At 35.4% G+C, this 16126-nt stretch overlaps 1 protein-coding gene across 3 annotated transcripts in view; it reads right to left on the bottom strand.

Annotated features, from left to right (window-relative positions):
* The window catches only part of LOC112045676 (diuretic hormone 45), an 84829-nt gene that overhangs the window by 46518 nt on the left and 22185 nt on the right, over nucleotides 1-16126 (bottom strand). The window lies entirely within an intron of this gene.

Here is a 16126-nt window from a genome sequence, read left to right as displayed (position 1 = left end):
AAACATTTCTTGTTATTATTTTCATAAATGCGAAAAGGAAATAATCTAAAGAAAAAAGGAAACGCAATATCAACAAAAATAAGAAGATCTACAAAATTATTTTTATATACCAACTGACACATTTCCCTTATGCCATTTGTTTTGTCGGTGTCGCATTCTCGAGTGGATCCAGCTCATATAGAAAAACGGTTCATAGAAAATTGTCCGACTATCACTCCACGGAACTCGTACCTATATCAACTATGCGGTAATAAAAATATTACAAGACAAAGTTAATAACACCAAAAGCTTTTATCAAAATACCAGTACCATGGACATACGGTTCATTTGTAAACTTTCTCGTTTTAGGATTTTACCAAATTCGACAAAGACGAGGCCATTTTTATATTCGATATTTAGGTTCGATATTTGACTGAAAACATTATTCTCATAGGATTTATATAATAGGACCAGCGACTTCGTCCGCGTGGATTTCAGCTTTTCACAAATCACGCAGGAACCATGGATGGTATAATAAATATAAACCTTCCTCTTCAATCACTCTATCTATTATAAAAACCTCATCAAAATTCGTTGCGTAGTTTTAAAGATTTAAGCATAAATAGGGACAGAGAAAGCGACTTTGTTTTATACTAGGTAGTGATTAAGATATGATTATTATATTTAATTTGTTATCAAATTATATCCTAAATATTTTGTGGTAATACTTATTTTATTAATGTCATCATCATCATCATAATTATCTGCCGATGGACGTCCACTGCTGGGCATAGGCCTCTTGCATGGACTTCCAAACAAAACGGTCTCGAGCCGCCAGCATCCAGCGGCTCCCTGCAACCCGCTTAATGTATTCTGTCCACCTAGTGGGGGGTCGACACTGCGCTTTCTGGTGCGGGGTCGCAATTCCAGCACCTTGGGACCCCAATGTCCATCGGCTCTTCGAACTATGTGGCCTGCCCACTGCCACTTTAGCTTCGCGACTCGCTGAGCTATGTCAGTGACTTTGGTTCGTCTGCGGGTCTAGTAACTCCAAGCATAGCTCGCTCCATCACCCGCTGAGTAAATCTGAGCCTTCTAATAAGGCCCATTGTTAGCGAACAAGTTTTTTATTAATGCATTCTGAGCTAATGTGTACAAAGATCCTTTAAAAGAGTCACTAACATTAAAAAATACAATTTTAATTTATCACTCACGCTTACTTCATTTTCGCCCCAATAAACGCAACCCCACTCCAATCGTAACACGTAATAACGCCGAAACCTTTTGTCACCAACAACATCATTCGTATGATAATTTTATCGTGATTCCTATGAAAAGAGGGTATAAGTTCAAATTATCGGCACTAGGGACGCAAACATTCTAACAGTATGTGTGATAATGCCGTAACCCAATTCATTTGTATAATTTTTCCATTTGTGAAGATCAAACATGCTCGTTACCATAATCATTATGCGGAAACTAATACGCGAACAACTTGTTGGATACTCCATATGCATTTATTTTAATAGTATTAGTGTTGCCAGATTTTATTTGCCTTAAACGTATTATAGAGAATAATAATAGAATATTTCAAATGGCAGTATTTCAAATGAATTCGAATCCGGCGCACCTCCAACTTTTCAGTTATATGCATTTTAAGAAATTAAATATCACGTGTCTCTAACGGTGAAGAAAAACATCGTGAGGAAATCTACATACCAGAGAATTATCTTAATTCTCTGCGTGAGTGCAGTCTGCCAATCCGCATTGGGCCAGCGTGGTGGAATATTCGCCTCACCCCTCTCATTCTGAGAGGAGACTTGAGGTCAGCAGCGGATTGATAACGACGATTTCAAATGAATTTTTCTTTAACGAAACAAAAGAATTGCCTAAAATTCGTTTTTCAAAAAGTGGGTCATTGTTGAATATTAAATGTCGAACCCATTTACTCTTTGGATGAATCCTGGTTATGTCGCAGCTATACGTACTTACTCTCTCTGTTACACTAAATTTCCGCATAAAAAAATATTTTTCTAACAATCCCAAGTTCATCTTTCAAGTCTTTTACAAAGAATGTTCAAAGCGATTTAAAATTTTTATTGCTCTTTTTATACTTTTATTAAAAAGGCTTCACAGCTTTTTTATCCCAACTCTATAACAAAGCCTTTTATGTCTAAAGTTGGTCAATTTAGATTTATTAAAAAGGAACACTATTTATATAAATAGACGATATATAGACTTCAGTTGGTAGTGGAAGGATATTTCTTTTGCATAATGATAATTATGTTTAATCCTTTTATTTTATTTAATTTTTAAAAATGCATATAAAACATAATATTTATAGAAAAAATCAACCCTAAAGGTTATTCTGAATCTATCAGTGACTTCAATGGAATATAGGTAGGTACGTGAGTTCTACTTTCAGAAAAGACTATTTCATTTGTTCAGTCATATAATCAAGTGATTAATAGATTGCAATGCCTTATCATCATTAACAACCCATATTCGGCTCACTGTTGAGCACGAGTCTCCTCTCAGGATGAGAAGAATAAGACCTTAGTCCACTACGCTGGCAGACTTTACACACCAAGAGAATTAATAAAATCCTCAGATATGCAGGTTTCCTCACGATGTTTTCCTTCACCGTTTGAGATAAGTGGTATTTAATTTCTTAAAATGCACACAACTGAAGATTTGGACACATGCCCCGGACCCGATTCAAACGCCCTCCGAATCGAAGGCAGAGGTCATATCCACTGGGCTATCACGTCTCTAATACGTGTCTTATAATACTACTAAAATTTCATTGAAACTATTATCTAATCTATTTCAGAAACCTATGGGTCGCCAGAGAAGCATTCGTCCTTTTGACGGAATGTGAGGGTCACCATTTCTCTCATCGTAAAGTTTTCCCGCTGTTCCTGTAATTGGGGTCTCATAAATAGTTTTCGTCGAGCTTTCCCACATAACATGGTTAACGTGTTCGATATAATTATTGTGTGTGTGCCATTACATCGATGTGCCTTTGCTTTAATCTGATAAACGCCTTTATTATATGTTCAGACAGAAAGTTACACAAACCTGAATTACTGGAAAGGAATTCGCGATCATTTTTAAAATCGGTCCTTAAATGACGGAAATATCGCTGGACTTACATTAAAAAAAACATACAAACAGCAGAATGTAGAACCTCCTTTTTTTGGAAGTCGGTTAAAAAGTGAGTCCTAAAACAATAATTGGAGACAATCGCCGATTGTTAGAACCTTCGATTCGATCGCAGACTCATTATTGCTTGATTTGATCGGTTTATCTTAGTATGAAATTATATCCACGTATGATATTATTTGTTATGCCGTATTGCCCAGTGGATATGACCTCTGCCTTCGATTCGGGGGATGTAGGTTCGAGCCCAGTCCGGGGCATGCACCTCCAACTTTTCAGTTATGCATTTTAAGAAATTAAATATCTCGTGTCTCAAATGGTGAAAGAAAAACATCGTGAGGATACCTGCATACCTGAGAATTTTCTTAATTCTTTACGTGTGTGAAGTTTGCCAATCCGCAAACGTGTTGGACTATTAGCCTAAACCTTAGTAAGCCGAAAATGAGGTGTATCATTATCACATCATTTTCGGCTTACTAAGGTAACACATGTTATCTATACTAATATTATAAAGCTGAAGAGTATGTTTGTTTGTTTGAACGCGCTGATCTCAGGAACTACTGGTCTGATTTGAAAAATTCTTTTAGTGTTGGATAGCCCATTTATCGACGAAGGCTATATTTTCCCCTATTCCTACGGTAAGGGGAACCACGCAGGTGAAACTGCGCGGCGTCCACTAGTGATGATGATATATAATATATAAGCTACACTAAACTATCAACCTATTGGCTATTGCCTATTGTAAAAACTTACGCGCACACTTGCCGACTTTTGAGTCAATCAGTTCTAGAAAGAAAGTTAGTTGAGATTATTCGGTCTTTAGATGGCTGTAATGGAGTACAGTACGCAGACCAGCCAGTACATTAACCATATGTCAGTTATAAAAAAAACTGTCGGGTATTTTATCACGAGAGCAGATATCACAAATCAAGTTTATGTCCTGCATGCTTTGTTGAACAGTCGAGACTTACTTTTCCATTCAAATGTTTACTTAACTATTACTAAAATAGGTAAGGTTACGGTATTGTTGTCTTGAGTTCTTTTATTGACACTGTGACGTCAACAGCTAGTTCCTGTATTTGAAAAGAAATTTCTTAACAAATATTTACCGATGGAAATAGCTTATCTACCCTAAACAAACGGATTTATTTATCAACTAGCTGACGCCCATGACTTCGTCCGCGTGGAATTCAGTTTTTCACAAATCCCGCGGAAACTATATTTTTTTCCGGGATAAAAAGTAGCATATGTGTTAATCCCGAGTAAAATCTATTTCTATTCCAAATTTCAGCCAAATCGCTTCAGTAGCCGCAGAACAAAGGAGGAACAAACATACACACTTATATACACGCACACACTTACACACAAACTTTCTCCTTTATAATATTAGTGTGATAAATTGACAGTTATTTTTTGTACTTACGAGTAGTACGTTACTAACAAAGGACTGTGCAACTAAGTACTACTCGTAAACAATAAGTATTACAAAAAATAAGTAAAGGAAAGCAAACAAAAGAAAAAATCAACCCTAAAGGTTATTCTGAATCTTGAATTGAATGAATACTTAGTAGTAGGTACGTGAGTTCTACTTTCAGAAAAGACTGTTTCAGAAAAGACTGATGTGTTTTAAATGAAGTCAGTTTTTAAGTAACAATTAAATCCGTGGTAAAATTGGACTACTTCCTTATTTCCATTAAAATGCTTTAACGGATTAATAACAGGAAATATTTATTCAAGAACAACTTTTACATTATAAATATTTACCTAAAACAAGAAAACGAAAAGCAAACAAAACAATTTGAATGAAGTCAGTTTTTAAATAACAACTAAAAAATTTGAGCTAATTCCTTATTTTCATTTAGAACAAAAAAAGTTCTACTGCTTGTGCTCCTAATATTGAAATTTCCAAATAATCGAAGCCTCATACAACAACAAAAAAAACATAGATTCGAATTGAGAACCTCCTTCATTTTTTTAAGTCGGTTAAAAATAGTACTTCATGAAAGAATAGTAGGAATGCATTGAATGCGTTCAAAATAAAATTTAAAAAATCTCTTTAAATCAAATTCCTAAAAGTTTCAGTTTCTAAAAATAGAACCAGAAAATGGAACTCCCTTGAAACTGAATACGGAAAGAACACTAGTTTTATATTATAGTCGCTCTCACAAAGAGAGCTCCGATAATATATCCAGAAGGTGTAAACCTAGGAAACACTCTCTACAATTCAAATCAAACGCAACTTGAATTTTCAATTCAGGCAACTTAGGAAACCCGTAGTTTTCAGAATGTAGGATCGTCATAGAATTGACTCACAACTTCTGCATTGGTTAAAGTTTAGTCTCGCAATTGGAAAGGTTAAACTTTAATGAAGGTTTCCTGTGATTGAAACTTGGAAGCGTCGTTGCAACGGTATAAATTGTACTTAAAATTAAATGCGATGAAAGTTTAGAAACAGTTTGTGACTCTTTGATTGTTGACTTGATTGTTTATTTTTATATTTACGAGTTTTTGCTAAAGAAAGTGTTCTAAGCTACAATCAATAACTATAAATAAATTGAAGTGCCTATTTATCATGTCAAAACTGTATTTTTTCGTGTGCTTACATGACACTAAAATACCCTTTTTTAAATTTTGTTTAACTCTCTGTTAGTCTTAGTCTAGTCGGGTTAATCTCTGAAACGTCTGGACTGATTAAGGAACTTTTACTAGAAAATAGAGGAGGAGATATATACATATATTTTTATAATTAATGCCCGCGATATTTATAAAAAGCTGAGTATTACGTCGACGAAGTCACGGACGTCTTCCAGACGGACGGAAGTACGAGTATGTATTTAAATAAAATGTAATTAATGAAAATTACACTTCCGTCCTAAAACTTTCTTAACGAGCCTTGTTCTTTTGGCAGACTGTTTTCTTAACTATATTCAAGTTAGTAAAGATTTTTAACGACTTCCAAAAAAATCAATGGCTTTTCTTGTTTTACATTGCTCGTGCCGCATAGTACGACAATTTTGGTTCTAAATATTAAAGCTGGCACTGGTATCAAGAAAAATCAAACTTTTTTTCATTTAATTACGTTTATTAGGTTTTTAAGATATAAAACTTTCATTATCACCTATTTTAGACATTAATTAAATAACTTTTTTTTGTTTGAAGTCTGTTTGATTCGTATAATTTGAATGCTTTCCTAGTTTCGATCCCCGGCTGAGGTTTTCTTAATTGGTCCAGGTCTTGCTGGTGGTAGACTTCGGCCGTGACCACCCTACCTGCGAAGACGCCAAGCGATTTAGCGTTCCGGTACGATATCGTGTTGACACCGAAAGGATTGTGAATTTTCATACTCCCCCTAACAAGTTTGCCAGCTTCCACCTTAAATCGAACATCACTCATTAGGTGAAATTGTAGTCAAGGGCTAACATGTAAAGAATAAAAAAAAAACCTACCTAGAATTTAGTATCCTCGTAATCTGAAGCCACTTAACCAACTGGACCTACGAGGTACATTTTCTTTACCCATATTATATTTGTTTACGCAATATTAGTTTCATCGTTAATGAGAATAACAAAGGACTGTTTTATCAGTTCTTTGAATGGAATTTCTTTTCAGAAAAAGAAAAAGGCTATTGTAAATAAGATAATAAAATGAACAGGCTCTAATAACGCCGCTTAAGATTTGACGACGTTTCTTTGTCACTGAATTTACTCACTGTTCTATCATTGTACTAAGCCAGTAAATATCTATATATATAAAAATGAATTGCTGTTCGTTAGTCTCGCTAAAACTCGAGAACGGCTAAACGGATTTATCTCATCTTGGTCTTGAAATGTTCGTGGAGGTTTAGGGAAGGTTTAAAAGGTGAGAAAATTGAATTAGAATAATAGCTGGGAAAACCATAAAATCAACCCTTTTCTATTTCCCTTATAAGTTCGTTTGAGTTTTAAGTAGGGGTAGGAGTAGGGTAGGGGTAGAATAGAGGGTAATAGAGGGTAGGGGTAAGGGTAGGGGAAGGGTAGGGGTAGGGTAGGGGTAGAGTAATATAGAGTAGGGATAGGGAAGAAGTGCACATAAGTCAAAGCGAAGCTAGACCGGGTCCACTAGTAAAGAATAAAGTAGATATAGAAATATGGAATCATTGTTTATGATTATATATCTGTATCGAAAGAGTTCATCATCATTAACAACCCATATTCGGGTCACTGATGAGCTCGAGTTAGGACAATAGTCCACCACGCTGCGCCGCCCAATGCGGCTTGGCAGACTTTACAGGAAGCAGAGAGTTGAGAAAATTGTCACGTATGCAGGTTTCCTCACGATGTTATTCCTTCACTGTTTGAATAATTTCTTAAAATGCACACAACTAAAAAGTTGGAGATGCATGCCCCGGGCCGGATTCGGTCCCGCACATTCCATAAAACAAATTAATTTATTTCAGATTAAAAAAAAACAAGAATTTTTAAAGTTACGTAGTTCCAGTTAGAGAAGCAGGTCTCACATAGAACGGCATGCCAATTAAGATGGCAAGAAACTTACCAACTGGTCTTCAATAAGTTTAAAAAAAATAAAGTTTAAAATTTACTGTTGCGAGCGTGGTTATTGTTGAGTAGGTACTGACAAACTTTGTAATTTATTTTAATTGTGTACCACCTATTAACCAAATAGCTTTTAGAAATTACCGAAAACTAAAATTATTTTAGAGATTATGTGTCTTCAAGCGGATGAGCATCGTTAATCCATTTTGTGTACAGAATAAAGCATATTATTATGTAATATTGTGGTTAGTGGGTTAAATAGGAGAAATAGTAGAGAAGTATATACTATACTTACATTATAAAGGAGTAATGTTTGTGGTATTGTAGGAATAATGTCCGGATCAACTGAAACGATTTTGAAAATTCTTTTACCACAAAACAGCCACGTTATTTGCGAATGTCATAGCCTATACTTTATCCCCGTATTCTCACGGAAACGGGAACTACGCGGGTGAAACCGTAGGATGTGAATTTTAAGGCAAATGAGGCTATGCCGCAGTTTGGGGACACAATGTACAGGGCGTGTTTTTCGCAAGTGTATCACAAAATGTTCCTTAGTTATTAATTAATTTTCACTTAACATCTAGTATGCCAAATGCTTCTACTTATTAAAAATATATTACAATATTTATCTAATTCGTAATTGTCTCTCCAAATTTATTCATTGGCTATTCAATCAAGCATTAAAAATTTAAGTAAAGCGATTAATTAAAAATAATGAAATTTATTCAAAGTGGTAATAATTGTAATAAAATAACCGTTCCTAAGTGCCTCAAATATCAAAGATGAGAAATTGTCCTTTTAAATATGAATTATATTACGTATATTGACTAACGATGATGAACTGAAAACAGGATTATTGAAATTATTTATCATTTCGTTTTACTACATACTACTACTCAAATATGTCGGTGTCGTAAGAAAACACAGATAACAAAATATCGTTTATGTGTATTGTTATGTTATAACTTAGTAGCTTTACTTTTTTTACTTTCAGTAGTGCATAGAACAGAAGAGAGAAGAGAGTGGAAAGAGCAAGAATTTTCCTCCGGCTAAATTTTATCTTCATTTAGGTACTTCCTGGATGTGTTCTAATCAAAAGGTAACACGTTAGTAGCGAACGCGTTACAAATACGTACTCTACGGTTCCTCTCGTCCTTGCGATCAAGTAGGATTTTAGGAATTCGAAAACTACATGACACGTATAACTTGGCCCAAAGATTAAAAGCCATGTCTTCTAGAGGGGTAGCCCGAGCGTATTGGGTAACTTGCATAAGGGTGAACAATTAGATGGTGTAGGTATATTTCTTATAATTATTTTATTTATTATAAAATTAAACTTAATATACTGTTAATTCTAAATTTTAAGTTAATTATTTATATGTATTTTTTGTTGGCTGAATAAAAAATTTTAGGTACTCAACTAAAGTTTTATGGTAATACTTTGGAGACCAGTAGCCAGAAATCCTGCGTATAAGCTCTACTATCTATACCGCTAACTTCAACGTTTTATTAATCAGTAATGTTTCTTAAAATAATGAAACGTATTCATAAAATTAAAAATCATTTATTTCGCTTTTGAAAAATAAATGTCATAAAACAGATTTAGAGTTACTAAACCATTTAATTACAAATAAGATATTCATTTCTGCAAATACACACGTGTCCCGTACAAACATTCAAGTCAAATGATACGTGTCCCGTTTTATGGGCATTCGAAAAATCCATTAACAAATAAGATCCAAAAGTTTGACAGCAAATAAAATTCACCTGCCGTTCAACAAGTGGCGATCCCCAAGCGTTGATAGCTGATGTTTTATTGAATCACCAAACTTTCTTTTCGCAAGAGCCTAAACAAATAACGAGACGAATTGATACGGTGTTGTGTTCCACGCCAAGTTATATAAAGTGCCCAAAATGGCTAACGTTCAGAGAGATAGGGGTGAGCCAAATAAAATAGGACCGGCTTGAATTTGACTGCGCCCACACAAAGGTTAAATAAAACTCCAATAAAACCCCCGAATTTATGGATTCGATATGAAAACGACACACTGACCAAGATTATGAATTTTATTTTGCAGGTAACAACGTCTGCTTTGGAAATGTACGAGTTACATAAAAATGGTAAATTGAACTACTTGGTTTGGTACATCATTACGTAAGGGCCTATTAGGTTAGCTCTTTAATGTATAAAGTAAGATTTGAAGTAGAATATAGAAATCTAAATATTTTTTACCTAAATCAAATGTGTATCATAAGATTTAGTTTTCACTTGATGCAGTTAATTTATTTTTACAGAAACATACCTAAACTAACTATTAATGCTTCTACGTCTAAGTACTAATAGTAGTAATGAACTACGTCTTCGCTTTATTACGTGTTTTCCCTATATCCATTCTTGATGAAAAAAGTGTGTGTCTCCGGAGAAAGGGAAGCCAGACAAAATGGCGTTACGTTACGAAGCTGTTTACCCTCCCATAAGAAGTTATCACTTCATAAATACCTGTTAAAACTACACCCTTCGTTAAAAAAAATATTAAAATTTTTATGACGTCACATCGGCAACTTACTTGCCAGTGATAGAAATCACGTGACACGAATATTCCAGATTTGATACGAAAACTCAATAAAAACGTTATTTATAAAGATGTCTTTGAGCTCCCCTCTCTGTAACAATAAGCCCACAGCTGTCAGGGAGGAGGGCGCTGGGCGGTCTGCAGGAAACAGTTTTTTCTGCCTCAGTTGAATACACCTGAAATGTTTTATAGCTACACGGCATTGTTTCACTGGATTCAATTTGTTGTGAATTGTTGCATTTTTTGATAATAATTTGGGCAAAAAAATTAAATGTTTTTCGGGAATTATACTTTAAAATATTGGAGGTTTATTTCAAAAATATTACGATAATTTACGCTGTATTTTGTGAGAATAGAAAAGACGGCCTCTGTGGCGCAGTCTGCACGGTGGATTTATAAGACGGAGGTCCATGATTCGATTTTCGACTGAGCCGATTGAGGTTTTATTAGTTGGTCAAGGTCTGGCTGAGGGAGGCTTCGGCCGTGGCTAGTTACCACCCTACCGACAAAGACTTACCGTCAAACGATTTAGCGTTCCTATGTGATATCGAGTAAAAACCTCAAAGGGGTGTGGATATTCATCCGCTTCCTAACAAGTTAGCCCGCTTCCATCTTAGATTGCATCATCAACTACCACAGCTGAGATTGTTGTCAAGGGCCAACGTGTAAAGAATAAAAAGAAACTAACTCAACTAACTTACTAACTCTTTGTCCGAAAACCTATGCATGTAATGAAAAAGTGCCCAAATGCCCACTCTCTCACAGGAGAGTAGGTACTTCTGTGTCCTGTGATATGTGTGGACATTCTTAATAGGCTATTGATAATATTTAATATTTATGAATAAGTACGTGAAAGATGGGTAGGTACATTGTAGACAAGTAAAAAGCTGTTATAAGACTTTGATTCGGAGGGTGTAGGTACGAATCCGGAGCATGCACCTCTAACTTTTCAGTTATGTGCGTATACTTACCTAAAGAAATTTAATATCACGTGCTTCAAACGGTGAAGAAAAAACATCATGATGAAACTTGCATACTTTAGAATTGTCTTTGTATGTGAAATCTGCCAATCTGCATTGGGCTTGCGTGATGAATTAGTATTGCCTAACCGCTCTCATTCATAATAAGCTAACACCACAAAACAAAAGCGAGTAATAATTTTCAACGATTATTTTAAAGGCTTGAAGCGATTAAATATTTCATTATATTATTAAACATAGCCGACTGAACACAAAGCTAAACTTGTGGCCGCGTATCTAATGCGTAAATAGAGAATTCGACAATTCCGTATCTCACGCGTTCCAAATCAAACTTTCGGATTAGTTCAGAAATTCCATCTCGACTTTGTTCAGCAAATAAATATTTACTCTCTCTAACAAGCAAACGGTAAATAAATAAAGTCAACAGCTTTGTCAGTATTAAAATGTTTGGCGAATCTCAACTATATCTATAGAGCCGAGCGATCTACTACAGCAAATCGGAGCGTTTATCGGTATACTCTAATGCATGGAATTCGTCAACAGCACCTACGCTAAAATCTCAGACCAATTATTGTATAGGACCTGCCTCGCTAGACGTTACTTTTCTGTCAAAGTATATGATCAACGATCTAATGCGATTATAAAAACTGTCTCTAATAGTATCTATGTTAAATAGTTGTAATCGTGTTCGTCGATTAAAGAGTTCCGTAAAAATTCCTTTTAGTGTAATTCAATTGTGTTAAAAACGGGCAAAAACTTCCATTTTAGTATAAGATATATAATCTAAGCTCGTTTTCTTCAGAAAATGACAGACAATTTTGTTCGTGACTATGAGTACGATACAGGTCCTTCTATAATTGGTCTGAGGCTAAAATACGTTCCCCTGGAATTGTTTTTTTTACCTAGCTTCTTGTACTTTCGATCACAATCTAAGAAAGCCTGTAAAATATGTTTAATGTATCTGTGGGAGAAAAACGGGTTTGACATCAGAAGCGGTTCTAAAAAGCAAAACACAATTATTAAATGAAAATCTGTCATGTCTAACAATTCCAACTAAGATTGTTACCAATAAACCCTGAGTGGCAGAGAATTACCTTGAGCGGAGTCACGCACTCGTGAACGTTGTGTATAGGATTAAAGGACCCCTTAACAGTTAACAAACACTCCCCTTTACCACTAAAGTCACTATCCCCGCCTATCCCATAACAGCCCATAAAGGATTATTAACCAACAAAGGCGTGGATGGATCGAACGCCACGATAAGAATAAGCTAGACCGCCCGAGCGGTCGCTCAAATCGCCAGTACTTGGTCTCCCACTACTCCCCACCTAGCTTTGTACTATCTCGACTCATGACGACACGAGCCTACCGATTAAATAACTCACTCTCGCCGACATATCTATAAAACTGCCGGAAAATTCGTCATCAGTTCCGGACTTCGTCTAAACGGACAACCAAAAATTAATAAAATTTGTTTTAGTGTTCTGCCAAGTGCCAACACTAGCTACAAGATTCAAAGCTATTCTTCCTTCACTCGTTTTCTATTATAGAAGTAAAGATAATATAGATAGACCAACACCGTCTACGTCTGTAGTAATAGGGTTCTCCGTAACAATACTTTCGTTTTCTTTGGTCATCCCAACTAGGACGCAAGCGGTTACGTCAAGTTTGAGAAGGTATTCTGGCTGGTCCAACTCAAAGCTAGTCGCATACGACAACGAAACTAAAATTCTGCATAAATGGCCTCCATCTGGGTGTGGGCTTCAGTTATGAGAGGGCTTGTATTTAGAATTAAGGCAACGCGCCTCTGCTCTGACTAGGTGGTCCAATGATTAGCATTAATCACGAGGTTTTGGCTCGGGATTTGGTTAGTGATATAACTTCCCCGTATTTCGAAGGACTTCTCAATTCCGAGAGTGAGAAGTTCTTGGAAGGAAAAAAAACAACACCTTATAACTACGACCTCATGATCAGTGGCCGTGCAAGTCAATTAATGGACAAAGTTTAATGAAAATAATCGAATCGATTAATCAAAATTTATGACAGAAAATATGTTTAAATGTAAATATTCAGTACTTAAAAGAAAAAGCCTACTTTTAGTCATTTGCAATTAATGCTTCTTGTATTATTTTAAATATATCAGAATTTAAACACGCATAGTTGTTACGACCTAAATCTACATATTTAATTAAAAATTTGTCAAAAATGTGTAACACAGCGCAGAATATTGCTTTGCATAAATTATAATTCAAAATTATAAGGTTAAATATTCACCTATAAAGGCTATAGTTACGTAACTAAAGCTAAACATTCAAAATATGCCTTTACAGCGCAAACCGCAATAAAGCTCGGTGTAGATATAGTTTAAAGTTTAAAGCTATTCGTACACTAAAAGGTTCCCGGATAACTCGAACAAGAGCTAGATTCAGTCAATAAAACTGATTTATTATGGCCAGGCAAACAGCTATAAATCAACCTCGGGCGTTCGACTGTAGCCCTGCACTTGCCTATGATATTGCAAATAAACTTGCAATCGACGTCAATACTTGACTAATTACAAAAACTTGTCAAGTGCTGCTGCTATCTCAATAAATATTATTTTTAATTACGCTTTTATATTTGTTGCCTTCCCGTCAACTACGAGTATTTACGATTCATTTCATTACTAAAGCCTGACTTGGTCAATTCTTGTTGATTTAAGAACATCGATGATACAGTTAGATACTTGCTGATTTGAATTTTATTTTAAAAGTTTTTGTAGAGTTATTCGTGGAAGTATTAGAACCTGGAACCGATGGATTACAGGCACAAGACACCAACAAGATATCATATTATAAAAGAACATTATGTTCCTTCATGCTCTAAAAAGTATAGTTACATACAATGATTTACTTCTTAACATCAGATGACTCATCTGCTTGTTTCCTTAAACTATTGCAATAATTAAAAAAAAGTCGAAAAGCTATGAAAAAAAAGTAAACCCGATAATTGAGAATCGGCTTACTTCGTCAAATATCTACATTCTACACCTTGAAATATAACATTTACGTAGGTACGAAGTATGACGTAAGATATAAGAAAGAGATATTACAAGGGGATAAAAAAATATGTTGTTCCTTCCATGTGTGGTCTAAAAAGAAAATAACAAAAGAAAAACTGAGATGAATGGCAACGATTAATTTCGACCCTTTCTATTGCATAAAGGTAGGCTTACATTGCGAAACATTAATTTGTTACAATTGATATACAACCATAGGCATTTATTTCGTGTTCAATAGAGGTTTAATATTGTACACGGAACAATAATACGTAGTACTAATAAAATATCATTATTTAAAAGGTAAAGGTTAAGATTAATCAAGTATTAAATAATATCTCATCTCTGCGTGATCGAATCAGAAATGAGGAGATCCGCAGAAGAACCAAAGTCACCGACATAGCTCAACGAGTTGCGAAGCTGAAGTGGCAATGGGCGGGGCACATAGTGCGAAGAGCCGATGGACGTTGGGGTCCCAAAGTGCTGGAATGGCGACCCCGCACTAGTAAGCGCAGTGTTGGCCGACCCCCCACCAGGTGGACTGACGACATCAAGCGAGTCGCAGGGATTCGCTGGATGCAGATGGCTCAGTATCGTGATGTTTGGAAGTCCCTACAAAAGGCCTATGTCCTGCAGTGGACGTCCATCGGCTGATATGATGATGATGATGAAATAATATCATTTAATATAGTTTTTAAAATACACAATATTATTAATGTATTTCTACAAATCCGAGGAACATTCTTAATGCGTGGTACATTATCTCGTTCCGACGCTCAGAAACTTTTATTACTTGGTAACCCAGTTAGTTACCAGAATCAAGATTGTATATAAATAAAAAAGTTGAGCGCCTCATCAAGATGAAGCTACTCACGGAAAATTAACTTGATAGTAATCAATTGTAAAAATGTTTCACGGATTCTGGGCTCTGGTGGTTCTGGACACGATAGTAATTATGCTTTTTTTTTTGTACCTAACATCCCAAAATGTAGAAAAGTATCCTGTGACCGACATTGGAACATTTGCTCAATATTAATTATTGGTCAGTTACTTTATTAACGATCAGACCGCAGTGTCCAGAAATATGTGTTTAAAATAGGTGTCCAACTATATTTTTTTAAAAGGGCAACTGTAAAGTTTCTTGCCGGTTCTTCTCAGCAGAACCTGCCGGTGGTTAAATCTTTACAAATAGTCAACAGACATTTTAAAAGTCCTTGTAAACTGAGCCTATTTGAAATAAATGAATTTTCAATTTTGAATAATTTCACTATGGTTTATTAAACAGAAATTTTAATTGTTTCGTATTTCATTTTCAGATGGAAATGTAAACCAAGCCTAAGTTAAGAAGCTTAGGTAGGCATCTTTTTATTTTAGCCTTTTCCCAAACTTACTTTTAAGAGGCAAAACGTATTTTTAATCTCGCCTTGCTACTGTAAGTGTTAGCTCAAGGTCAAGTACCGTAACGTACTGAGGAAATTCGTTCACGCTGGATGCGTCGGATGGGCTTTATTTTAGCTTCTTTTTTTTCTGTTTGTGTAAGTGGCAAAGGCTCCATATATGGGACCACAGCGGCGTCACCGGCGGTATTTTGCTTCTTGCAGCGACATAATATCTATGTCACCGGTGTCTGCTGTAAGGCCGACCAATCAGGGTTTACAATAAACCGAAAAATAACACTTTAAATTGTAATCAGTATTTTCAGTTCACAATATGACGATAGATTACAATATCACGAGTGAGATTATAAACTAACGTATTTTACAATTTAACGGACATCTATACTAATATTATAAAGCTGAATAGTTTGTTTGTTTTTTTGCTAGAACGCGCTAATCTCAGGAACTATTGACCAGATTTGAA

Source organism: Bicyclus anynana, chromosome 4, assembly GCF_947172395.1.
Source record: "Bicyclus anynana chromosome 4, ilBicAnyn1.1, whole genome shotgun sequence".
In the NCBI taxonomy this organism is placed as follows: domain Eukaryota; kingdom Metazoa; phylum Arthropoda; class Insecta; order Lepidoptera; family Nymphalidae; genus Bicyclus; species Bicyclus anynana.
This window is presented reverse-complemented; position numbering and strand designations above follow the sequence as displayed.